The 25,984-nt window shown below is 49.7% G+C and overlaps 1 pseudogene; it reads left to right on the top strand.

Annotated features, from left to right (window-relative positions):
• The first annotated feature begins 21,341 nt into the window (after positions 1–21,341).
• LOC128067043 (5-hydroxyisourate hydrolase-like) lies at positions 21,342–23,834 on the top strand (annotated as a pseudogene).
• The last annotated feature ends 2,150 nt before the right edge of the window (positions 23,835–25,984 follow it).

Below are 25,984 nucleotides of genomic sequence, written 5' to 3'. Positions count from 1 at the left end.
TCCCCAAGACTGTGATGAGAGACTTCCCTGGTGGTCCAGTGGCTAAGACATCATGCTGCCAATGCAAACACCCATGTTCAATACCTGAATGGGGAACTAGATCCCACATGCTGCAATTAAGACCCAGTGCAGCCAAATAAATACATTTTTTTTAAGAGTGTGATGAGCACAGAATTAATTGATTAAATAGACCCTCCACTTTCATGACAGGAGAGGAGGTTTAAACAGCAGATGATTTCTTAAGTGTTCTGGAGAGGTTCATGCCAATTCCCTTCATGGGTTTTTTGTACTCCTGTTTTAATAAATTTTGTCTCCAAACAAATCTGAAGCCTAGACTATATACCTCATTCCCACCTTATTACTGAGAGCAGTGGGGTCCAGTGGGACCTGAACCACTGGGAAGGCATAAGTCAGGAGTCAACGCAGTTAGGTCACTGCACAGTCAGCTCCTGGGTCCAGGGAGAGGATCTAGAGTTTGAGACAGACTCACCAGGGGGGACTTCCCTGGTCTCCTGGGAAGTATGGTCTTTCCTCCTAATAGACCTCCATCCTCTTTTGGCCTCTCCTGGTTGCCCTCTGGTTTCCTCTGACTCCTTGTGGCCTCAAAGGTGAAGGTCATGTGCACACGTGTGTATATGTGTGCATGCATGTGTGCCTGGCTAAGTCTGGGCCATCTGTTTCTCCCTCACTCTGTCTTTGCTGCTCCCTCAGGTCATAACAGCATCTAGACTCCAGATTCAACCACAGTGGGCCAGTTCTCAGCTCTGCTATCACCAGCTGTGTGACCTCGGGCAAGGTGCTCAGCCTCTCTGTGCTTCTAGTCTCATGTGTGATATAGGATGGTACCACCAGCATCTTCAGTTCAGTCGCTCAGTCAAATCCGACTCTTTGTGACACGATGGACTGCAGCACACCAGGCTCCCCTGTATATCACCAACTCCCAGAGCTTGCTCAAACTCATATACATTGAGTCAGTGATGCTATCCAATCATCTCACCCTCTGTTGTCCCCTTCTCCTCCTGCCTCAGTCCTTCCCAGCATCAGGGTCTTTTCCAATGAGTCAGTTCTTCGTATCAGGTGGCCAAAGTACTGGAGTCTCCAGCTTCAGCATCTGTCCTTCCAATGAATATTCAGGACTGTTTTCCTTTACGATGGACTAGTTTGATCTCCTTGCAGTCCAAGGGACTCCCAAGAGTTCTCTCCACCATCACAGTTCAAAAGCGTCAATTCTTCGGCACTCAGCCTTCTTTCCAGTCCCAACTCTCACATCCATATCTGACTACTGGAAAAACCATAGCTTTGACTAGACGGACCTTTGTCAGCAATGTCTCTGCTTTTTAATATGCTGTCTGGATTGGTCATAGCTTTTCTTCCAAGAAGCAAGTGTCTTTTAATTTCATGGCTGCAGTCACCATCTGCAGTGATTTTGGAGTGCAAAAAAATAAAGTCACTGTTTCCATTATTTCCCCATCTATTTGCCATGAAGTGATGGGACCAGATGCCATGACCTTAGTTTTCTGAATGCTGAGCTTTTTCACTATCTTATTTCACTTTCATCAAGAGGCTTTTCAGTTCCTCTTCGCTTTCTGCCATAAGGGCAGTGTCATCTGCATATCTGAGATTATTGATATTTCTCCTGGCAATCTTGATTCCAGCTTGTGCTTCTTCCAGCCCAGCATTTCCCATGATGTATTCTGCATATATAGGGCTTCCCTAGTGGCTCAGCTGGTAAAGACTCTGCATGCAATGCAGGAGACCTAGGTTCAATCCCTGGGTTGGGACGATTCCCTGGAGAAGGGGACAGCTACCCACTCCAGTATTCCAGCCTGGAGAATTCCATGGACTGTATAGTCCATGGGGTTGCAAATAGTTGGACACAACTGAGCAACTTTCACTTTCACTCTGCATATAAGTTTAAATAGGCTGCTGCTGCTGCTAAGTCGCTTCAGGCATGTCTGACCCTGTGCGACCCCACAGATGGCAGCCCATCAGGCTCTGCCGTCCCTGGGATTCTCCAGGCAAGAACTCTGGAGTGGGTTGCCATTTCCTTCTCCAATGCATGAAAGTGAAAAGTGAAAGTTGCTCAATAGGCAGGGTCACAATATACAGCCTTGAGGTACTATTTTCCCAATTTTGAACCAGTCCATTGTTCCATGTCCGGTTCTAACTGTTGCTTCTTGATTTACATACAGATTTCTCAGAAGGCAGGTATTCTCTGGTATTCCCATCTCTAAGCATTTTCCACAGTTTGTTGCGGTCCACATAGTCAATAAAGCAGAAGTAGATGTTTTTCTGGAACTCTCTTGCTTTTTCGATGATCCACCAGATGTTGGCAATTTGATCTCTGGTTCCTCTGCCTTTTCTAAATCCAGCTTGAACATCTGGAAGTTCTCAGCTCACGTACTGTTGAAGCCTCTCTTGGAAAATGTTGAGCATTACTTTGCTAGCGTGTGAGATGAGTGCAACTGTGCAGTAGTTTGAGCATTCTTTGGCATTGCCTTTCTTTGGAATTGGAATGAAAACTGAACCTCTTCCAGTCCTGTGGCCACTGGTGAGTTTTCCAAATTTGCTGGCATATTGACTGCAGCACTTTCACAGCATCATCTTTTAGAACTTGAAATAGCTCAGCTGGAATTCCATCACCTCCACTAGCTTTCTTCTTAGTGATGCTTCCTAAGGCCCACTTCACTTCATATTCCACGATGTCTGGCTCTAGATGACTGATCACACCATCGTGATTATCTGGGTTGTGAAGATCTTTTTTGTATAGTCCTTCTGTGTATTCTTGCCACATCTTCTTTGTATCTTCTGCTTCTATTAGGCCCATACCATTTCTGTCCTTTGTTGTGCCCATCTTTGTATGAAATGTTCCCTTGGTATCTCTAATTTTCTTGAAGAGATCTCTAGTCTTTCCTATTCTGTTGTTTTCGTCTATTTCTTTGCATTGATCACTTAGGAAGGCTTTCTTATCTCTCCTTGCTATTCTTTGGAACTCTTCATTTAGATGGGTATATCTTTCCTTCTCTCCTTTGACTTTAGCTTCTCTTCTCAGCTATTTGTAAGGCCTCCTCAGACAACCATTTTGCCTTTTTGCATTTCTTTTTCTTGGGGATGGTCTTGATCACTGCCTCCTGTACAATGTCATGAACCTCCATCTAACAGTTCTTCAGGCACTCTATCAGCTCTAATCCCTTGAATCTATTTGTCACTTCCACTGTATAATCATAAGGGATTAGGTCATACTTGAATGGTCTAGTGGTTTTCCCTATTTTCTTCAATTTAAGTCTGAATTTTGCAATAAGGAGTTCATGATCTAAGCCACAGCCAGCATCTTGGTCTGATGCATAAGCACAGGCAGAATCTGGCAGAGGCTGGCTGAGAACACAAGCCTCGCCTTTGGCGTCCTCTGTTACATCCTGCATGTCCTTCAGTGCCCACTTCTTCCATATCTTCAGAGCTAGACACAGGAGGGGCCATTCAGGCACTCAGCTGCCCTAACAAGGAGGTGTGAAGTCAGGAATGCTAAGGGAGGGTGCCCTTCCTTCCCCCTACTGCCATTCCTGCTGAGCCAGGCAGCCTCTGAGCCCCTCCACACAGGCAGGCAGTGCTGACTATCACCCACCCTGCCAAGAATGGAGTCTGGAGTTGCCTGTGCAGGAACCAGGCGAGCTGAGTGTCTCAGAACATCCCTGACCACCCCCACCCCACCCTCTACACGGAGTGTCTTGAAGCCCACACAGTGGCTTCTCTAACACATGAGCCTTGTACCTGAGCTCTCATGCTTCGGTCAACTCTGTTGTCACTCTGAAATTCTTAACTATGGAGTATTTTACCCTTACACTTACATTTTAAGAGTGAAATCTTATGGGCCATGGGGTGCACTATAAGCAGAGCAGATGCGCTCAGTTCAGGCCCTGGGGCCCCAGCAGTGAAAGTAAGCAGGATGCACGTGGGGAAGAAGTGGACACAAAGCCTCTCGCCTGGGTAAGTGAGGGTGCTGACTCAGACAGGAAGCCGTGCTTGCTTAGACCCAGAACTGAGTTCCAATACAGAGGGGAGGCGAAGGTGTTTGTAAAGAGTGGACGACACCCTCCCATCTGAAACGAGCTCTGCCCTGTCCTGATTCTTTCAGGATCCGTTCAGGAGGTTTAAGTCTGCCTAGTCGCCAGAAGACACCAAGGGGAGCATAGGCTAGGGTGGGAAGGAGCAAACCCCAGGACCAGGGGCAACATCTCTCAGACCCTTCCTTGTGCCAGGCTTGTGAAGCATCTCTACATGAACCTGTCAATAATAACCTCCCGCTATTATTTTCTTGTTTCTTTCATGCTTTCTTAAAGGAACATGTTTGTCTGTGGCTTCGTTTCCCTATGGGAAGGGAAGCAGCATAAACTCTCCACCTCCTGCAGCTTTCAGCAAGAGCCACAGAAGGGAGAGTTAGGGGTGGAGCAAGCAGAGGGGCTTCAACTGAAATATGGTGGGAAGGGGGACCCAGAAACTTGCAAGGGCTTCTCACCTGCACCTCTCACCAGAGCTGGGCCTGGAATTTCCTGGAAGGCTGAGCAGTTCAAGGGTTTTCTCTCTCCTTTCCTCTCCCCACTCCTGGGCCAGTCCACAACATCCCCAAATCTCCCATCACCCACCCCGCACAGGCCCTCCCTCACAGAAGTGAGATGACCTGTATGGTGGCAGCAATGGTGTGTGACCCCAGAGCTTGGGGTCTCAGCTCACTTCGAGCAAGGGGGCTTGGTGGTTTACACACCCTCCCAGCCCCAGGGAGCAGCTAGCAGCCACGAACCACGATCTGAAGAGGAGCCAGGGGGAGCGGGGCAGAGGCGGGGGGCAGAGAATGGGGATGTGAGCTGTCTAAGGCCCTGTCCTGTCCCCACAACACTAGCCCGGACTCCACCTGGCATCGTGACAGCCCTGCATGGGCACACAGGACACCGGCAGTCATGAGACAGGATGGCCAGCTGCCTCCACTGCACACTCCACTCTTGACTGCAGCAGTCCCGCCTCCACCGCATGATCCATTCTGACCACAACAGTCCTGCAGCTGTTACCAGCCCCACCTGCTTGCTGCTCTGCTTCGCTGCCATGGCTCATGGACCCTGGCTGAGCAGGTGAGGGTGAAGCACCAGAGGGTAAGCCTGTCTTCAGCCACCAGATCCGTCCTGATCGCCAGGCCCACGAGCCCAGCCAATATCTGAAGCCGAGCTGCCTTTGGGAGAATGACACCACAGATGCTCACCTCAAAGCTCAGACTCCTGAAAACTTACTCAACAGGCTGTTTTTAGTCCTTTTTTAAAGTAGGAGGTTGGCGGGTGGGGGGTGGGGTGGGCAATCTCCTTGGTGGTGCAGTGGTTAAGAATCCACCTGCCAATGCAGGAGACACAGGTTCAACCCCTAATCTGGGAAGATCCCACGTGCCATGGAGCAACTAAGCCTGTGCACAACTACTGAAGCCCACGTGCCCTAGAGCCCATGCTCTGCAACAAGCCACCACAATGAGAAGTTCGAGCACACATAAACTAGAGGGTAGCCCCCATTCGCCACAACTAGAGAAAAGCCCACACAGCAACGAAGACCCAGCATAGCCAAAAGTAAATAAATCTTAAAAAAATAAATTTAGGAGGTTGCAGCATTCCCTGGTGGTCCAGTGGCTAAGACTCTGATCTCCCAGTGCCGGGGAACCCAGGTTCAATCCCTGGTCAGAGAACTAGATCCTCTATGCTGCAAATGAAGATCCTGCGTGCCAGAACTAAGACCTGCTGCTGCTAAGTTGCTTCAGTCGTGTCTGACTCTGTGTGACCCCATAGACGGCAGCCCACCAGGCTCCTCCATCCCTGGGATTCTCCAGGCAAAAATACTGGAGTGGGCCACCATTTCCTTCTCCAGAACTAAGACCTAGCACAGTTGATTAAATAAATACTTAAAAGTAGGAGGCTGTTCTTCTGTCACCAAAAGAAACTCCTACAACATTTCAATAAACTTAAAGATCTTATTTTACAACTTCTCATGGTTGATAGCAAAAATTTTCTCATAATATGCAGTTGGTCATAAAATAAGAAACTTAGAAAATACAGAAACCAAAAGCCACCCACAAATGTGTAGGCAATACCATAGTGTAGGCATACAGCCACCATACACACATACATGTTTTTGTTCCACAAGAGTTTTGAGCCTCCACCCACCTTCTCACCAGCCTCTGTTCTACTCACCAAGAAGACTGCACTTTGGCCTCATGAATGAGAAGTTTCCACTCAACTCAGAGGGAGGTGGAGGAGCGGAGGCTGTGAGGTTGGGGGATTGCTGTCCAGCCTGTAGTGAGGAGAGAAGTGTCGAGTGCCCTACTCCAGGTCCAATAACTTCAGGGGACCTCAGGGAAGATGCCTAAGAAAAAGCCTCTCAAACACCTTCCCTGCAGTTTCTGTGGTTACAACCTGTCTCATGTCTTGGGGTCGGGCTATAGGTTAACGAGCCTTCTCTTGTTAGACGTGAACAGCGTTTCTACAGAGAACCTGTCACAATCTTGGCCTAGGTTGGTTCTCTTGTTGGACATGAAAAGTGTTTCCACAGAGAATCTGTTGGAATCTTGGCCTAGGTTGGTACAGATTTAACTTGCAGTATATTCAGGACTCTGGGCAGTTACTTCTCAAGCTTCCTGTGTTCAGGACTACGGCGCCTCCTCATGGTCACAGAGCCTTCTCTTCCAGAGGAAGGTGTTTGGCAACATTAACCACTAAGAGACACAAACTAAAGAGGAGAAAGGCCATGGCAGGCAGGGCTGGGTGTTCTCAGGGGACAAAGAGACCTTGGCCACTCCAAGCTGGAACCCTGCCCTGCCGGCTTCTCTTTCTTGCTGGGTGTGCAGTTTTCTACTTCTGGTTGCCAGCCAGTGAGGGGCTCTCAAGACGCTTCAAGCTGGGGTGGACAATGGGCATGCTGGATGCCAGGGAACCCAAGATCCTGCAGATCAGTGCAGTGTGGACAAGGGCTGGCCTCACTGAATGGTTAGGCCCTGTCTGTTCAAGACACCCTCTCCGGACCTCAGGTGGAGGTGCTGCTGTTCCCAGTGCTCTCCTGGGTTTCAGGAGGTAGACCTCCTGCCCAGAGAATGACAAAGGCCAGTTCCCCAAAGTCGGTGCAGGCTGAGCAGAGCAAGTGCTTGGGTCTTACAGGGTCCCTGTGAAGAGTTTACTCCTGACCAGATCTTCCTTCTTGGCTGGTTCTCTTTCTGCGTTATCTTCACATCAAATCTCACAAGGACAAGGCAATCCAGGTGTTCACAGCATTACTGGCCCAGGTGCCAATGACCCTCGTTACGGTATTTATCATGGACAGGGAGAAATGGTGGCTGGTATGACACTCCCCTGGACGAGAGAAGAGACCTCCCCTAGGTTGTGTCCCCTGTGTGACTTCAAAGGGTACTGGCATGAGGGGCACCATTTCCTTTTCTAAATATTTCAGACAACCACCAAGTTCTTTTCAGTTTTTGGTTTCAGATCTTTTTGATATGATCCATTTTCAAAGTCTTTATTGAATTTGTTACAATATTGCTTCTGTTTATGTTTTGTTTTTTTGACTGCAAGGCATGTGGGATTGTCATGGAGTCCAAGCTCACTCTGCTTGCCGCACGACAGGCCAATAAATCAAAGGCAAGGTGTTGAGGCAAAGAATATGACTTTACTTGGAGAGCTGGCAGACCAAGAAGTGTTAATTTCTTCCTTCCTGTAGCCATCCACAGGTGGACAGGTCCTGAACAAAAGCAAAAGGGCAGGGTTACCTGAGGCAGGCCATTACGTATGGACAGTATCCTTTTAGTAAACAAATCAACAGGAAGCAAAGGTTAAAGTAAAAGATCCAACATGGAGTCAGGTTTATTCTTCCCTACAATAATTCCCCACTTTCAGGGTCCATTCCACAATCTTATGGAAAAAGGGGTGATGAGCATTCTAATTGCTCCATCAGTTGTATCTTTTGGGGAATGTCCATCATCAGTGCCAGTGTTTCGAATGTTGACATTTGTCTTTTGTTGTTCTTTGGAAAGTGTCTACATGTGTAAACATAAAAATATTTACAATCTAAGTGTTGAGAGTTATGTTTTATTCAGAGGGACTCTTTTAGGACTTCAGACCCAGGAAGCAGCATCTAAAGTTAACGAATTAAGCACTTTTGTATTTATGGAAAGATGCAAGAGTCATTTCACTGAAATCATTCCCTCTGATACACAACTCACCATCTGGGACCAGCATCCTGCCTTCTCCTTCCTGAATTTCCTCAGGGTTCACCATGGGGAGTGACTGCAGTCTAGTGGCTGGTAGAGGGCAAGTATTCTCCTCCTTCCTGAGTATCCTCAGAGCTCACTACAGGGAGTGGCTACAGTATTATAGCTGCTAGAGGGCAGCTATTCTCCTTCCCAAGTTTACTCAGGGCTCATCATGGGGCGTGGCTGCAGTCTGATAGCTGCTTGAGAGCAGGAAGGGGAACCTGAGTCTTGAGGGGGACTGTCTCAGCTGAGAGAACAAGATGTCCTATGGTTCCAGACAATCTTCCAATGTTCAGGATTCGGCATTCAGCCTGCAGGATCCGGAGTCGCCAGCTCAGTCAGGTCCATGCTCTGCACTTAACTGTGTGTAGGCCTGACACCTACACTGCAGGAAGCCCTTTAAATGTGCATCCTGTCCAGCAGACTATCAGCCACATCCTCCAAGCCTGAACAAGGCCCAGTTTTGTTAAAGATTTGCTTTGCTGAGAGGGTCTCACTGTGAAAAAGGTCCCTCTCCTGCTCTCCCACATCCCACACCTGAGTGGGGAGAAGGCAGGGGCTTGAGACACAGTGCCTCCAAGCAAGGAGGGCAGAAGTTCAGCCATTGGCCCTTGTGTCCATCCTTGGGAGCATGGTATCATGTCACTTTCAGTGGCAGGGGACCAGTGTCCCCAGCTCAAATACTCTCTTGAGGATGTGAGCCACAAGCACTAGCACAGGAAACACTGAGTGACCTGCCTAGGCTGGAAGACTAGTTCCTGGGATGTGAGCCAAAGTTGGAAGGTAGCTTCTCACTGGGCTGGCCTTCTCTAGACCTAGCTTGGGGACAGCAAGAGTAGGACAAGGGGGCCCCCAGCTGGGACAGCCACACAGTGCCTCTCGACAGTCTATGGAGACTGTGTGGCCACAGTGACAGCAAGCCCACATTCACCCAGCGGGCAGCGTCTGAGAGATCTGTGGCAGAGGAAGCCCATCATCAGATAATGGAGGGTTTTAATGACACATGGCCACAAAACCAGGAAAAATATGAAGAGTCTGAGAAACTCAAGTATGGATATCAAAGAAAATGTTACTCCACTGAAGGTTCTCCTTGAGATGAGCAGGGGCACCTCCAGGACTGCAAAGGCTTTTGTGGTTTCAAGCAGTAGAGACGCTGGTCCAGAGCCAGGCAGTGGCAGGGCTGGGAGTGGGGAAGGCAGCTTCTCATAGCGAGGGGGCCAGCCCTTCTGTGATTGTGGGGCTACCACTATCTGCTATCCGGGGTCACCCACTGACCAGGGTCACTCACTGGTGGCCCTGCCCCATGCATCCCTCCTCCCCACAGCTGCTCCCACTCCATCCCTGCTCAGCTGCCAGCTGCCTTTTCATGCTCCCAATTCCTGCCCCTGAAAACAGGAATCAGACTGGCCACTCCGATTCCATGGCCAAACTCTCCCTCCCAGAGCACCATCCTGTTCACAGACTCAGGCCCCCGAAACAGAGCTTCTCAGAAGTTTCTGTTGGTGCCGTGTCCATATACCCAGAGTCTCCGACTGACACCTGGGACTGAAAAGTACCAGGTGTTTCATAGGAAAGGAAGCTGGGAGAGGGTGTTCTCCTTCCCCTCCAGGCCTGCGACCAGCAACCACTAATGCTGCCTCCTCTGCCCCCACACTGCTCAGCGGGCAGATGAGCTATCTGATCACCTACGTGAGGCCTAGGCCGTCTCAGGCCCTGTCAGTGGACCAAACACGAGGCTTGGTTCTAACAACCAGGATACATGCCCCCAACCCCTCCACCTAGCCCTCACCAGCCACTTCTCTCCTCTGGTTCATGTGCTCAGCCTAGCTCCTGCTCTGTGACCACTGTTCAGGCAGGACTCCCCTGACAAAGGTAGGAGAGAAGGGAGGACAGGAGGGGCCTAGGAGCAGTGCATGATGGGAAGGTGGGAGTGTGGAACATCACCCTCCTCTTCGGCACTTAACAGTTTCCCAGTCCCTGAAGTTAATCACATCAAAGGGAAACCTGTTCCCCTATACTGACAGTCACATAGAAGGATGCCCTAAAGATTTCTGGAAGAATAAACAAACCATGTGGAAACTATGCTAATACTATGGTGAAGTATTTGAACTGGAACTTGCATCACTTTATGTTGTTTTATCATCTTCATCATGAGTAGACTAAAAGGGGATACATTTAATCTTAGATTTTATGTTAGTTTGCTTTGTCACACTGGCTGAGACTATCAACTCCCCTCCCCTTTGCCCACGCGGGAACCTCTGTGATGCAGGTCTCAGCAGCGGAAGCAAATGGCAGTAATGAAGATGACAACACGGACAACTCAGCCATTGCTGACACCCTCAGCCAAGACCCCTCTATGCCATGTCACATCAGTTAGCACATGGATACCACCAGCACGCCACTGCCGACTGGACCCACAGCCCAGGGGTTAGCTGGGGGCCACCCAGTGCTGCAACCACATCTACATTTGTCCCCGCCGGTGAGGCACAGGACACACCAGCCAATCAGAACAGGCACCAGCGATAAAGATGTAAACAAGATGTGACACTGTAAAACCCCTAGAAGAGAACACAGGCAAAACATCCTGTGACATAAATCATTCCGCTGTTTCCTCAGGTCAGTCTCCCAAGGCAATAGAAATAAAAACAAAAATAAACAAAGGGGACTTAATCAAACTTACAAGCATAGCAGAGGAAGTCACAAACAAGATGAAAAAGACAGCCTACAGAATGGGAGAAAATATTCCCAAATGATGTGACCAACAAGGACTTAATTTCCAAAACATACAAACTGACCAAACAGCTCATACAACACAAAAACAACTCAATCAGAAAAAGGGGAGAAGAACTAAGCACACGTCTCCAAACAAGAAATACAGATGGCAAATAGACACATGAAGATGTTCAGCATCACTAATTATTAGAGCAATGCAAATCAAAACTACAATGAGCTATCACCCTCATACCCATCAGAATGGACATCATTAAAAAGTCTAAAAATAATAAATGCTGGAGACGATGTGGAGATAAGTGGATTCCCACTGTTGGTGGGAATGTAAGTCGGTGCAGCCACTACAGAGAACATGCTTGAAATTCCTCAGAACACTAAAAACAGAATTGCCACATGATCCAGCAATCCCACTCCTGGGCATATACTGGAAAAACTGTAATTTGAAAAGATACACATACCCCAGTGTTCACTGCAGAACTATTTATAACAGCCAACACACGGAAACAATCTAAATGTCCATCAAGAGATGAATGAATAAAGAAGATGGAGTACAGATACAATGCAATCAGTTCAGTTCAGTCGCTCAGCTGTGTCCGACTCTTTGAGACCCCTCAGTTCAGTTCAGTTCAGTTGCTCAGTCGTGTCCGACTCTTTGCGACCCCATGAATTGCAGCAAGCCAGGCCTCCCTGTCCATCACCAACTCCTGGAGTTCATTCAGACTCATGTCCATCGAGTCCGTGATGCCATCCAGCCATCTCATCCTGGGTTGCCCCCTTCTCCTCCTGCCCCCAATCCCTCCCAGCATCAGAGTCTTTTTCAATGAGTCAGCTCTTCGCATGAGGTGGCCAAAGTACTGGAGCTTCAGCTTTAGCATCATTCCTTCCAAAGATAAAAAAGTACACTGCAGTAAAATGGATATAACCAGATATTATCATACTAAGTAAGTCAGAAAGACAAAGACAAATACCGTATGATATCAGTTATATATGGAGTCTAAAATACGACACAAGTGAACCTATCTATGAAACAGAAATGGACTCATGGACACAAGAGAATAGACTGGTGGCGGCTGAGGCAGAAGAGGTTGGTGGAGGGACGGAGTGGGAGGCTGGGGTTAGCAGGTGTAGCTTTTCTAAACAGAATGGATAAACGAGGTCCTACTGTATACCACAGAGAACTATGTTCAGTATCCTATGATAAAGCATGAAATAATATTTTTTAAAAAGAATGTATGTATGTGTATAACTGTATCACTGAGCTGTGCAGCAGAAATTAACACACTGTAAACCAATTATACTTCAATTTTAAAAAACACTGATTAAAAAAGAAAGATGCTAGCCAATTACAACAGATACTCAATCCACGAGAACAGACTTCCCAACAGTTAGAACATGGACCAGCCAGTCAGAAGAGAGGTCTACTGCAGACGCGGCCCCACAGCTGCCCCCAGGCTGGCTGTGAGCCCTGGGCACATAAGTGGGAAGCATCGCTGGAGGAAATGAGAACTGTACCCAAACAACTCCTCCTCTAGCTTCAAAACGAAGTGGCTCTGCTTCCCCTGATCACATAACTGAAGGGACCCCAGGATGCCCTGGCTTGGTGCTGGGACCAGGAATATACTGGTCAGATCCCAATACAGGGGAAGCCTAGGAGGGCAGTTCTGGAGTGTGGTGGGCCAGGATAAGCAATGAGGAGTGCAGCAGCTTGTCCCTTTCCTCGACGATCAGACACAATAGCACCCAGGAAGGCAGTCACTGTTCTACTGGAGGGTAGGCCCCCAAGTTTTGTCCTCTGCCCTCTGGCTGATGCCCAGTGCTGACTCCCATGTGCCAGTCTGCAGAGCATTTCACACACATTCTGCCGGCTCAGCTGCCAAGCCCCAAGGTGAAGGCTTGTGATCACGGCTGTTCCCACAGGCACCAACAGCACCAACCCTCTGGCTCTTGGCCTGACTGCAAAGTCCAGCTGAGGCCAGCAGACATCCCATGAGCTATGCTCCACGGTGGCCCCTTTGTCAGTAGTAAGCAGCAGTGTCAAGATTCAGGCCAGCGGTACTCAGCCTGGCAGACTGCTTGAATCAACAGGAAAACACTGACCCATGAACACGACCAATGCTGGGCTAGGAAGTGACTGAAATGGGCAGACAAGTGCAGAGAGCAGAGTCCACAGCACAGACAAGGCCAAGCTGTCCCCCAGCACAAAAGGGGCCCCTTCTCTGGCCAAAGCCCTCGGGATCCCCCAGCTTAAGAATAAAGAGGCTTCAGGCACAGGTGGTGGGAGAGAGCTGCTTTTTAAATCATGCAGGGCAAGACACACAGGTGAGTGAAGATCAGAGGGAGTTTACCGTAAAAAGAGGGTGTCTGGGGGAACAGACAGGCTTGGGTGGAGCTGAGCCATATGGGGGCTGCGAGGCTGGGCTTAGAAACCCTGTATGTCTTTCTCCCATCTCTGGCTCCTAATCTATGCAACCCCCACTCAGCAGCCTGACACCATCTGTCCTGAGCATCTCCACACTCAGACTGTCCATTCATTCAAAGGATATTTAGCACCTGCCTCTGGCCAGGCTGTGTTCCAGGTATGGGGACAGCTGTGAGACAGACAGACAATAACCCCAGTCCTTGGGGAGCAGAAATTCTACCAGGGGCTAAATACACCCCTCCTATGGCCATCGCCTCCTGCCTCACTCTCCTCAAACCACTGGCTGGCCCTCCCAGAGCTCCAGCCTGCAGACACTTTCCATCTGAGCATCCCCCCTCCTCCAAGGAGGCCAATCTCTGGACTCACTGCCCGTCAGCTCTGGCACCCTGTGCCCTGTGTTGTTCTCAGAGCATACCACCATCTGAAATGGCCTCCCCATCATCGGCATCACCTCAGTGTACCTGGCAAAGTTATGTTTGCATTGAAGGAAGTTCCCAGCTGCCTTCACACTCTTTCTGTTGAGTTCCTACCACAAATTCCTGTCACAGTGGCCTGGAAAGACTCCCTGAATGGGCATGGAGCAGGGGCTTGGTGGTGCCTGAGCAACTGGACCTAGAGTGGTCAGGGTAGGACAAGGACCTTGCAGCTCCAGCTCCGACCTGGATGATAGGCAGACCAGCTTCCTTCTCCCTGGAACCATGAGGGGACGAGACTCTCATCACTGCTCGGGGTCACGACTACCAAGGAAGGGCTGTCAGTTCCATGGTACCAAACACCCTGTGTGCTGTTACCCATTTTACCTGTGTGATCTCAACTCTCTCAGGCAGAATGCTTGGGCTATATGCTTGGAACAATCAATAGAAACGGTTTAAAAATCACTTGAGGTAACACAGTTCAGTTCAGTCGCTCAGTCATGTCCAACTCTTTGCAACCCCATGAATCACAGCATGCCAGGCCTCCCTGTCCATCACCAACTCCCGGAGTTCACTCAAACTCATGTTGATCAAGTCGATGATGCCATCCAGCATCTGCCATCCTCTGTCACCCCTTCTCCTCCTGGCCCCAATCGGTCCCAACATGAAGGTCTTTTCCAATGAGTCAACTCTTTGCATCAGGTGGCCAAAGTATGGGGTTTCAGCTTCAACATCAGTCCTTAAAATGAACACCCAGGACTGATCTCCTTTAGGGTGGACTGCTTGGATCTCCTTGCAGTCCAAGGGACTCTCAAGAGTCTTCTCCAACACCACAGTTCAAAATCATCAATTCTTCGGCGCTCAGCTTTCTTCACAGTCCAACTCTCACATCCATACATGACTACTGGAAAAACCATAGCCTTGCCTAAATGGAACTTTGTTGGCAGAGTAACTTTCTGCTTTTTAATATGCTATATAGGTTGGTCATAACTTTCCTTACAAGGAGTAGGCGTCTTTTAATTTCATAGCTGCAATCATCATCTACAGTGATTTTGGAGCCCCCCAAAAATAAAGTTTGACACTGTTTCCCCATCTATTTCCCATGAAGTGATGGGACCAGATGCCATGATCTTCGTTTTCTGAATGTTGAGCTTTAAGCCAAATTTTTCACTCTCCACTTTCACTTTCAAGAGGCTTTTTAGTTCCTCTTCACTTTCTGCAATAAGGGTGGTGTCATCTGCATATCTGAGGTTATTGATATTTCTCCCTCCAATCTTGATTTCAGCTTGTGCTTCTTCCAGCCCAGCATTTCTCGTGATATACTCTGCATATAAGTTAAATAAGCAGGGAGACAATATTAAGAGACTCCTTTTCCTATCTGGAACCAGTCTGTTGGTCCATGCCCAGTTCTAACTGTTGCTTCCTGGCCTGCATATAGGTTTCTCAAGAGGCAGGTTAGGTGGTCTGGTATTCCCATCTCTTTCAGAATTTTTCACAGTTTATTGTGATCCACATAGTCAAAGGCTTTGGCATAGTCAATAAAGCAGAAACAGATGTTTCTCTGGAACTCTCTTGCTTTTTCCATGATCCAGTGGATGTTGGCAATTTGATCTCTGGTTCCTCTGACTTTTCTAAAACCAGATTGAACATCTGGAAGTTCACGTATTGCTGAAGCCTGGCTTGGAGAATTTTCAGCATTACTTTACTAGCATGTGAGATGAGTGCAATTGTGCAGCAGTTTGAGCATTTTTTGGCACTGCCTTTCTTTGGGATTAGAATGAAAACTGACCTTTTCCAGTCCTGTGGCCACTGGTGAGTTTTCCAAATTTGCTGGCATATTGAGTGCAGCACTTTCACAGCATAATCTTTCAGGATTTGAAATAGCTCAACTGGAATTCCATCACCTCCACTAGCTTTGTTTATAGTGATGCTTCCTAAGGCCCACTTGACTTCACATTCCAGGATGTCTGGCTCCAGGTGAGTGGTAACACCATCATGATTATCTGGGTCATGAAGATCTTTTTTTGTACAGCTCTGTGTATTCTTGCCTCCTCTTCTTAATATCTTCTGCTTCTGTTAGGTCCAGACCATTTCTGTCCTTCATCGAGCCCATCTTTGCATGAAATGTTCCCTTGGTATCTCTAATTTTCTTGACGAGATCTCTAGTCTTTCCTATTCTGTTGTTTTCCTCTATTTCTTTCCATTGATTGCTGAGGAAGGCTTTCTTATCTTTCCTTGCTATTGTTTGGAACTCTGCATTCAAATGGGAATATCTTTCCTTTTCTCCTTTGCTTTTTGCTTCTTTTCACAGCTAGTTGTAAGGCCTCCTCAGACAGCCACTTTGCTTTTTTGCATTTCTTTTCCATGGGGATGGTCTTGATCCCTGTCTCCTGTACAATGTCATGAACCTCCGTCCATAGTTCATCAGGCATTCTATCAGATCTGGTCCCTTAAATCTATTTCTCACTTCCACTGTATAATCCTAAGAGATTTGATTTAGGTCCTACCTGAATGGTCTAGTACTTTTCCCTACTTTCTTCAATTTAAGTCTGAATTTGGTAATAAGGAGTTCATGATCTGAGCCACAGTCAGCTCCTGGTCTTGTTTTTGCTGACTGTATAGAGCTTCTCCATCTTTGGCTGCAAAGTATATAATCAATCTGATTTCAGTGCTGCCCATCTGGTGATGTCCATGTGTAGCGTCTTCTCTTCAGTTGTTGGAAGAGGGTGTTGTTATGACCAGTGCGTTCTCTTGGCAAAACTCTTATTAGCCTTTGCCCTGCTTCATTCTGTACTGCAAGGCCAAATTTGTCTGTTACTCCAGGTGTTTCTTTACTTCCTACTTTTGCATTCCAGTCCCCTAGAATGAAAAGGACATCTTTTTTGGGTGTTAGTTCTAAAACGTCTTGTAGGTCTTCACTGAACCATTCAACTTCAGCTTCTTCAGCATTACGGGTTGGGGAATAGGCTTGGATTACCGTGATATTGAATGGTTTGCCTTGGAAATGAACAGAGATCATTCTGTCGTTTTTGAGATTGCATCCAAGTACTGCATTTCGGACTCTTTTGTTGACCATGATGGCTACTCCATTTCTTCTGGGGGATTCCTGTCCGCAGCAGTAGATAAAATGGTCATCTGAGTTAAATTCACCCATTCCAGTCCATTTTAGTTTGCTGATTCCTAGAGCGTCAACGTTCACTCTTGCCATCTCCTGTTTGACCACGTGCAATCTGCCTTGATTCATGGACCTGACATTCCAGGTTCCTATGCTATATTGCTCTTTACAGCATCAGACCTTGCTTCTATCACCAGTCACATCTACAGCTGGGTATTTTTTTTGCTTTGGCTCCATCCCTTCATTCTTTCTGGAGTTATTTCTCCACTGATCTCCAGTAGCATACTGGGCACCTACTGACCTGGGGAGTTCCTCTTTCAGTATCCTATCATTTTGCCTTTTCATACTCTTCATGGGGTTCTCAAGGCAAGAATCCTGAAGTGGTTTGCCATTCCCTTCTCCAGTGGACCACATTCTGTCAGACCTCTCCACCATGACCCGGCCATCTTGGGTGGCCCCACATGGCATGGCTTAGTTTCATTGAGTTAGACAAGGCTGTGGTCCATGTGATCAGATTGGCTAGTTTTCTGTAATTATGGTTTCAGTGTGTCTGCCCTCTGATGCCCTGTTGCAACACCTACCCTCTTACTTGGGTTTCTGTTACCTTGGACGTGAAGTATCTCTTTACAGCTACTCCTTACCTTAGACAAGGTCGCCCCTCCTGACCCTGAACGTGGAGTAGCTCCTCTTGGCCCTCCTGCGCCCGCATAGCCGCCGCTCCTTGGATGTGGTGTTGCTCCTCTCAACCGCCGCCCCTGACTTCGGACACGGGCTAGCTCGTCTCGGTTGCCACCCCTGACCTTGGGCGTGGGATAGCTCCTCTCGGCCACGCTTCTGCGCGGTCCATTGCAGCAGCCACGCTTCTGTGCGGTCCATCGCAGCCACCGTGCTTCACAATCCAGACACAAAAGGCCCGTGCACCTGACAGGAGGTGCAGAAACACCAGCAGGGAGGAAGCTGCTTATTTCCTCCTTGGCGTCTCAAGTCTTCCTTAGCACGAGTCGTGCCCTTCTGGTGCTGGGTGGCTGCTGTGCCTCTAGCATCACATCACACAGTCAGAAGGGAGTGGGAGGAAGAGGGCAGGCCCACCAGCAGAGCTGCACTTTGTTCCCAGGAGCCTGAAGGTGCTGTGTGACTACTACTGGCTGGAGTCGGTCAGGCAGCTACGGCTTGGGGGTCACGTGGTGAGCATGGCATGGCTGGCCCTGGCCCTGGCCCTCTTAGGCTGGACCCCCTTGCCTGCTCTTGATCAGCCTGCTGCCCTCTCAGGTTCCAGGGTAAGCCTGCAGGCTGGGCAGGGGCCCTGGTGAGCCTGCAGAATCAATTCTGACAATGCCTTGCCCTGCCCTGTGCTCTCCTAGGACTAGGTTCTCTCTTAGGGCAGAGAGGGCATCAGGGCTGTAGATGGAGGGGGTGACAGGGCAGCCAGCAAAAAATGTTTGACTGTTGTTTTTGTTAGCTTGCTTCTGACATTTGAGATGGTAAGTGTACAAGGAAAGGTTACAGAGTGAAAATATCAGCCCATCAACACTGCTAGTCCCAGACATGGTCCTGGCATCACTCTTCTGTGTCCCACACCAGAAAGTGTTCCAGCACACAGCCTCTCCACACCTCAGGTTCGCTCTCTGTGACATGGGGACTCTGAGAGCCGCACCCTGAGCCTGTGATGGTGATGAGGTGAGCAAATCCTTGTAATGGAGTGGAAGTGGCTGCAGATTCAAACCAGGAAGCTAGAGCTGACTCTTGCTCCTAGTCACAGCTGCTACTTGCCACTCACCTCACCCACCAACAGCCTCACTCTCTGTACTGTGCTACTCAGCTGCCAGTGTGTGGAGAAGTTCATTTATTTAATTGTCCCTTGTGGGGGAAGTACGCTTGTTTTTGGTCCTGGCCCTGTGTTGGAGAAGGAAATGGCAACCCACTCCAGTATTCTTGCCTGGAGAATCCCGAGGACGGGGGGAGCCTGGTGGGTTGCCGTCTATGGGGTTGCACAGAGTTGAACACGACTGAAGTGACTTAGCAGCTGTGTTGTTCAGTCGTTCAGTCATGTCTGACTCTTTGCAACCCCATGGACTGCAGTATGCCAGGCTTCCCTATCCTTCACCATCTCCTAGAGCATGCTCAAACTCATGTCCATTGAGTCTGTGATGCCATCCAACCATCTCGTCATGTCATCCCCTTCTCCTCCTGCCCTCTGTCTTTCCCAGCATCACAGTCTCTGACGAGCCAGCTCTTCGCATCATGTGGCCAAAGTACTGGAGCTTCAGCTTCAGCATCAGTCCTTCCAATGAATATTCAGGACTGATTTCCTTTAGGATTGACTAGTTTGATCTCCTTGCAATCCAAGGGACTCTCAAGAGTCTTCTCCAACACCACAGTTCAAAAGCACCAATTCTTTGGGGCTCAGCCTTCTTTATGGTCCAACTTTCACATCTATACATGAAGACTGGAAAAACCATAGTTTTGACCATACAGATCGTTGTTGGCAAAGTAATGTCTCTGGTTTTTAATATGCTGTCTAGGTTGGTCATAGCTTTTCTTCCAAGAAGCAAGCATCTTTTAATTTCATGGCTGCAGTCACCATCTGCAGTGATTTTGGAGCCCAAGAAAATAAGACTTTATCACATCGGCAGGCAGACCAGCTCTGCTCACTGTTTACACTGTTTCTCCATGTATTTGCCATGAAGTGATGGAACTGGATGCCATGATCTTAAGTTTCTTTGAATGTTGAGTTTCAAGCCAGCTTTTTCACTCGTCTTTCACTTTCATTGGGAGTCTTTTTAGTTCCTCTACGATTTCTGTCATAAGGGAGGTGTCATCTGCATATCTGAGATTATTGACATTTCTCCCTGCAATCGAGTCCAGCTTGTGCTTCATCCAGCCCAGCATTTCGCATGATGTACTCTGCATATAAGTTAAATAAGCAGGGTGACAATATACAGCCTTGATGTACTCCTTTCGTAATTTGGAACCAGTCCATTGTTCCATGTCCAGTTCTAACTATTGCTTCTTGACCTGCATACAGTTTTCTCAGGAGGCAGGTAAGATGGTCTGGTATTCCATCTCTTCTAACAATTTTTCAGTTTGTTGTGATCCACACTCAAAGACTTTAGCGTAGTCAATGAAGCAAAGGTAGATGTTTATCTGAAATTTTCTTGCTTTTTCTATGATCCAAGGGCTATTGGCAATTTGATCTCTGATTCATCTGCCTTTTTTAAATCCAGCTTGAACATCTGGGAGTTCTCAGTTCACCTACCATTGTTGAAGCCTAGCTTGGAAAATTTTGAGTATAACTTTGCTAGCATGTGAAATGAGTGCACTTATGAGACAGTTTGAACATTCTTTGGCATTAGAATGAAAACTCACCTTTTCCAGTCCTGTGGCCGTTTGCCAAAACCGGTGCATGTCTCCATGGGGTCACCTCCTAAAAACATCAGCCCTGCCAAAGCTCATTGCATTTAAGTCTCAAATACAAACTTCTTGGTTACCTCCAAAGCAGTTGTAACCAACTCACAAACTTTGTTGAGAGGTCTCCTTCCCCACCTCAGAGAGTCCTGATCCTTAAGGCTCAAACTGACCAGGCTCACTGTCTAATCATTTGAACATGTAGTTTAAGAAGAAAAAGGACCCCACACGCAGAGCTATGCAACCGGTCAGGCAACATCTTGCAGACTGCAAGCACGGAATATCCTTTTTTATCTATTACATAAAATCTGTTCCATGTGCACATCACTTGATATTTTAATACAATGATGGGATTCACGCCTGTGTGCTCAGCCTCATCTCCTCCGTCATTTCCGCAGAGCCCGAACCCTATGCTGTCAGTGTGATGTGTCCCTGCACCTTGGAGATTGAGGGCCAGAGCAGGTGGGGGTAGTGGGGGTGGAGGGCAGTAAAGGTGACCACAAGGGTGTTATGCTGCACTGCCCTCTCAACCCAGGCAGGGGTCAGTCCTGCCTGGGCACCTCCACATGGCCTGTTGGGGCTTCTACCAAATGCCGACCATCCAGGGAAGGAAAACAAACTGTACTGGTTCCAGGGACACCGGGGGCGGTCGGGCTCTCCCTGCGCTGCCAGCGGCCCTGTACCAATCTTTCCCCCATGTCCCCCAACCCCGCCCCTGCGCCCCACCCCCACACTGCGGGGCCACTCCACTTCGGCCTGGGAGGAGCCTCTGGCCTCAGTTCTGCTCACTGATTGCTCAGCTGTCCACCCCCCACCCCCACCAAGAAGCCCCCTGGGACCCCTGGGTGAGCACTTTCCTCTCTGCCCTGCGATTGGCCATGGATTGCGGGAGGTATCAGGGTAGGGCTTCTCAGGGAAGTTGGCGGGGGGTGAGGGGTGGGGGTAACGTGGTGTGACCTCTGGTCTCCTCACCAGTCCCTAGGCTGGCCAGGCATGAGCTCTGGGGCCCCCCTGCAGCTGCGGACACTCTAGCAACGCCTGGGCTCCCCGGAGGTGGGCGACAAACCTGATGTCTCCTGCGCCTGAGGCTAAGATCCGAGGTGGCCCACAGATCAGAGGACAGGGCTGGGTTCGGGGAGGAGAACCCTCTGTGGCCACCCAGGCACTGAGGACATGGTGCTAAGGGGGTGCTCTGGGTGTAGAGACCCCTTCGGTGCTGGGAAGAGGTGGAGAGATCAGCGTTGTGTAGGTAGTGTGTGTTACCCAACTCCACTCTCACCCCCAGCCCCCCACCCACCCCTGGTGGGGCCCGTTTACTCCAAGGCACTGCCTCCTACCAGGGGATGTGAACACAAGAAGGCCCCCTAGGCGCACATCCCTGCCCCTCTGGTGGCCCAGAGCAGAGGCATGGAGCCGGGCAGCAAGCCACTGACCACACATGTGCTGGACACTGCCTCAGGGCAGCCAGCCCAGGGCCTGTGCCTCTGTCTGTCCAGGCTCCAGGACAGCGGCCAGCAGTGGACCGAGCTGAAGAAAAAGTAGTAAGGTGGTCTGGGGCCGGGCTTGAGTCCAGAACACCCCCTACCCCACCCCTGCAAGGGGCCCTGCATCGGGCCAGCAGGTGGCAGGGCAGGGCTGTCCTGGCTAGATGGTCCCCCTGCAGATTCTGGGAGCCTCTGTTTCAGCAGATTGAGCAGTTCTGATTGGGCCACAGCCGAGCTGGCAGAGCTCACAACCTGAGTACCCACTGCAGTGGGACAGGGGTCTGTCTCTCCCTGCCCTGTGGCCACTTGAGGCCTGAGGAGGAATCAGAAGGGCTGGTCGTCACCATGACTGGCAGGTGACCTGTTCTGGGCAGCTCTCGAGCACTAGACGTTTGTTAGGTTCTCACTGCATCTGGTGTGCACACCCAACAAGCACCCCTTTCACATATGAGGAGATGGAGGGTGAGGCAGGAGGCCCTGCCCCTGCTGGACCCCAAAGGCTCAGGGCCCAAGGCTATGGAGCCCTTCACGAAAAGGGGCTTCCAGGTTACAGCTGAGCTTGGAGGAACACATGGAGCCCGGGGGAGAGGAGTTCACACAGAGCCACTCCCAGCCCCCAAGCTGTGCTGGTAAATGCTGCCGATGCTCATCACAGCATGGACACTTGAGAGCATGGTTGCAGTGAGCAGAGGCCCTCAGAGACTCCAGCACTGCAGCTCCAAACAGCCTGCCATGTGGATGGCAGCCTGAGCACAGTTACTGACCCAGAAGCCACGCGCAATGTAGTAAACAATAAACACACGTTACAAGGGCTTCCCAGGTGGCACTAGCAGTAAAGAACCCGCCTGCCAATGCAGGAGACTTAAAAGAGACGTGGCTTTGATCCCTGGGTTGGTATGATCCCCCGAAGGAGAGCATGGCAACCAACACCAGTATTCTTGCCTGGAGAATCCCATGCACAGAGGAGCCTGGTGGGCTACAGTCCATTGGGTTGCAGAGAGTTGGTTACGACTGAAGCAACTCAGCACGCACGCATACGGTATAGAACAGTATGGCTAGTACAACCCAGTTTTTTAAGTTTGTAAATAAGCACACTTATGCATAGAGAAAATGTGAAAAGTCTTCGTGCCAGATAAAGTGATTACTGCCCATGGAGGACGGGAAGGTTCTCTCCCTTTTCTTCTCTGGAATTCCCTCAGGACAGTGAGGCGACATAGCCTGAGGTCCTGGATGCTGCCCTGCTGCAGAGGTGTCCAGGCCCTGCTCATCCAGGTCCCAGTCAGGCCATGCCGGGTCTGTGTGCCCTGGAAGACCCAGGCTGGGGAGCCCTCTGCAGTGGCCCCACCCCTCCCCAGCTTCAGAGACCTGGATGGGCTGTGCATCCCATCCCACAGACCTGGGCTCCTGCTGCCAGGCCAGATGAAGGTGGGCACTGACAAGCTGTCCTTCGACACCGAGGGCTACTGATAGAAGAGGGGCCAGGAGAGCGTCTATCCATACACTGAGGTGAGGGCCAGAAGGGTGGAGGCCCGAGATGCACTGTGACCCACAGGCTGGTCTTGCCCCACCCCCACAACTGAGCACCTGCTCTGAGCTCCTGGCCTTGACCACACCACGCCCATGCCACCCCATCCTGCTATCAGGCTGACTCAGCCCCTCCAGACGGAGGTTCACCCAAGCACCTCCAGCTCTCTGTCCCCATCACCTGACCTGTTCAGGATGGTCCTAACTCTTAGGAACCACAGGCCCAGGGGACCCTCAGACCAAATGCTTCCTTTGGGGAGGCCCCAGCCCCACCCACAGTCCCCCAGCTGACCCTGGGGCTCCGGTGCCCCCAACTCTAGCCCTGGATTACTGGGTCCGAGGCAGCACTGGGCCAGGCTGCTTGCTCTCCCAGTGCCCCTTCTGCCCGCAGGTTGCTTTCACTGTCACAAACGAGACCCACAAGTTCCACGTGCCACTGCTGCTGAGCCCGTCTTATACCACATACCGGGGGAGCTAACAGCTGACCGGCAGCCAGCCTGTGAGCATGGACACAGTGCCACGGCAGACTGAGCCACCCCTGAGCAGCAGGGCTGGCAAGTTCCTCATGGGCACCAGGGTTACACTTTCCCTGGGACATTCTAGCCTCATGTCGCTGGGGCAGGTGTATAAAGCAGGTGGTGATGGCCATGCACAGACACCTCCCAACTCAGCTGGAAGATAACCAGGGACTTCCCTGTTGTCCAGAATAACTTTGGCCTGAGTCTAAGGTCATTATCAGGTGCTACCCAACCACTTCACATGAGGGACCTCAGTGTCCCTGATTCATGGCTGGGAAGGCTGAAGAGGGGGTGCACTCAGTGTTCCTGGTTCCATCAGGCATTTCTCACTCAGGCCCACCATCCCTGCCTTCCTGGGGACCACCCTCCCCACCATGTCTGTCACTATCTATTCCCTTCCCTCTTCTGAGGAAAGCTAAGGTCTGGGCCACAGCACTGGCATGACCAGTGTAGGCAGGCTCTCTGTCCCCTGTCTCCGGAAAGTTGATGTTTTTCAAAGGGTACAATATTACAAGGTGGTGATAAGGGTTTGAAGAGCGGAGCATGTTATATGCTGAAAGCCTGGCCTGACTCAGGACGAAAGCTCAGAGGGACCCCTTGTTCTCAGCACCGTCAAGACAAGGTACTGGGAGCTGAGAAGGAAGAGCAAGCAAGGGCCAGGCTCCAGGAGAACTCAGGGGCTGGGCCCCAGCTCTCCGCCTTCTCTGGGGTTCAGACTCCCTGACAATCATGTGTAGATTATGGAAGTTCCCCCGAGAGCTGCACACACCAATGCATGGCCCTAATTTTGTGTGCATATGTATCAGGGTGGCCAGAGCACCCAGGGAGGGCCCAATGGGCAGGAAAGGCCAGGGGATTTGGTTACCATGGAGCACAGCACCCATGATGGCACTGCCTTCACCTGGGGCTTCAAGTTCAGTTTAGTACAGTTGCTCAGTCGTGTCCAACTCTTTGAGACTCCATGAACCACAGCACGTCAGGCCTCCCTGTCCATCACCAACTCCCAGAGTTCACCCAAACTCATGTCCATTGAGTCGGTGATGCCATCCAACCACTTCATCCTCTGTTGTCCCCTTCTCCTCCTGCCCTCAATCTTTCCCAGCATCAGGGTCTTTTCAAATGAGTCAGCTCTTCGTATCAGGTGGCCGAAGTATTGGAGTTTCAGCTTCAACATCAGTCCTTCAATGAACACCCAGGACTGATCTCCTTTAGGATGGACTGCTTGGATCTCCTTGCAGTCCAAGGGACTCTCAAGAGTCTTCTCCAACACCACAGTTCAAAAGCATCAATTCTTTGGCACTCAGCTTTCTTTATAGTCCAACTCTCACATCCATACATGACTACCGGAAAAACCATAGCCTTGACTAGACGTGTTCACAAAGTAATGTCTCTGGTTTTTAATATGCTGTCTAGGTTGGTCATAAGTTTCCTTCCAAGGAGTAAGCGTCTTTTAATTTCATGGTTGCAATCACCATCTGCAGTGATTTTGGATCTCCAAAAAACAAAGTCAGCCACTGTTTCCTGTCAGGGAATGTTTAACAGGAGGATTCCTTCATGCTGTTTCTCACAAGTCCTTTGTTTCTTTTTAAGCAGAACAGCATGCTGCTCCAGGAACTGGGGTCATGGTGTGAGACAGGCTTGAATCTCCTTTAGTAAACATTCTCTTTATGACAAAATTGTTTAGTCTTGACCCCCTTTCTTGAGATATGGATTGTCTCCTGACCTTGTGACCATCATCATCCCTTGTTCCCTTGGTAACGGTTACTGTACGTTTGGTTTTCTGATCTTTATCATTGACGAAAGAAACTTCTTATACTACAGCCTATATACACTCACAGAAAAATCATTAAAGCACCTTTGCTCCATCAGAGCTTGGGTCCCCATGTCTGTCTGTCTTTCTTTCTCTCTTTTTCTCTTTGGCTGATTCCTTGGAGCGCAGAGACCTATCTTGCTTACTCTCCTGCCCGGGCTTCTAAGACTCTCTCGAGAAGGCACCCTGTGCCTTCACCCCCGCCTCGAGAGGGCGCCCGGTGCCTTCATGAGAAATGCAAGTCCTGTGTCAAGGACTTTACTGGTTTGCTGCATAAACCAGGGGGTGTCAGCCTCTTTC

Source organism: Budorcas taxicolor, chromosome 21 (genome assembly GCF_023091745.1).
Source record: "Budorcas taxicolor isolate Tak-1 chromosome 21, Takin1.1, whole genome shotgun sequence".
NCBI lineage: Eukaryota > Metazoa > Chordata > Mammalia > Artiodactyla > Bovidae > Budorcas > Budorcas taxicolor.
This window is presented reverse-complemented; position numbering and strand designations above follow the sequence as displayed.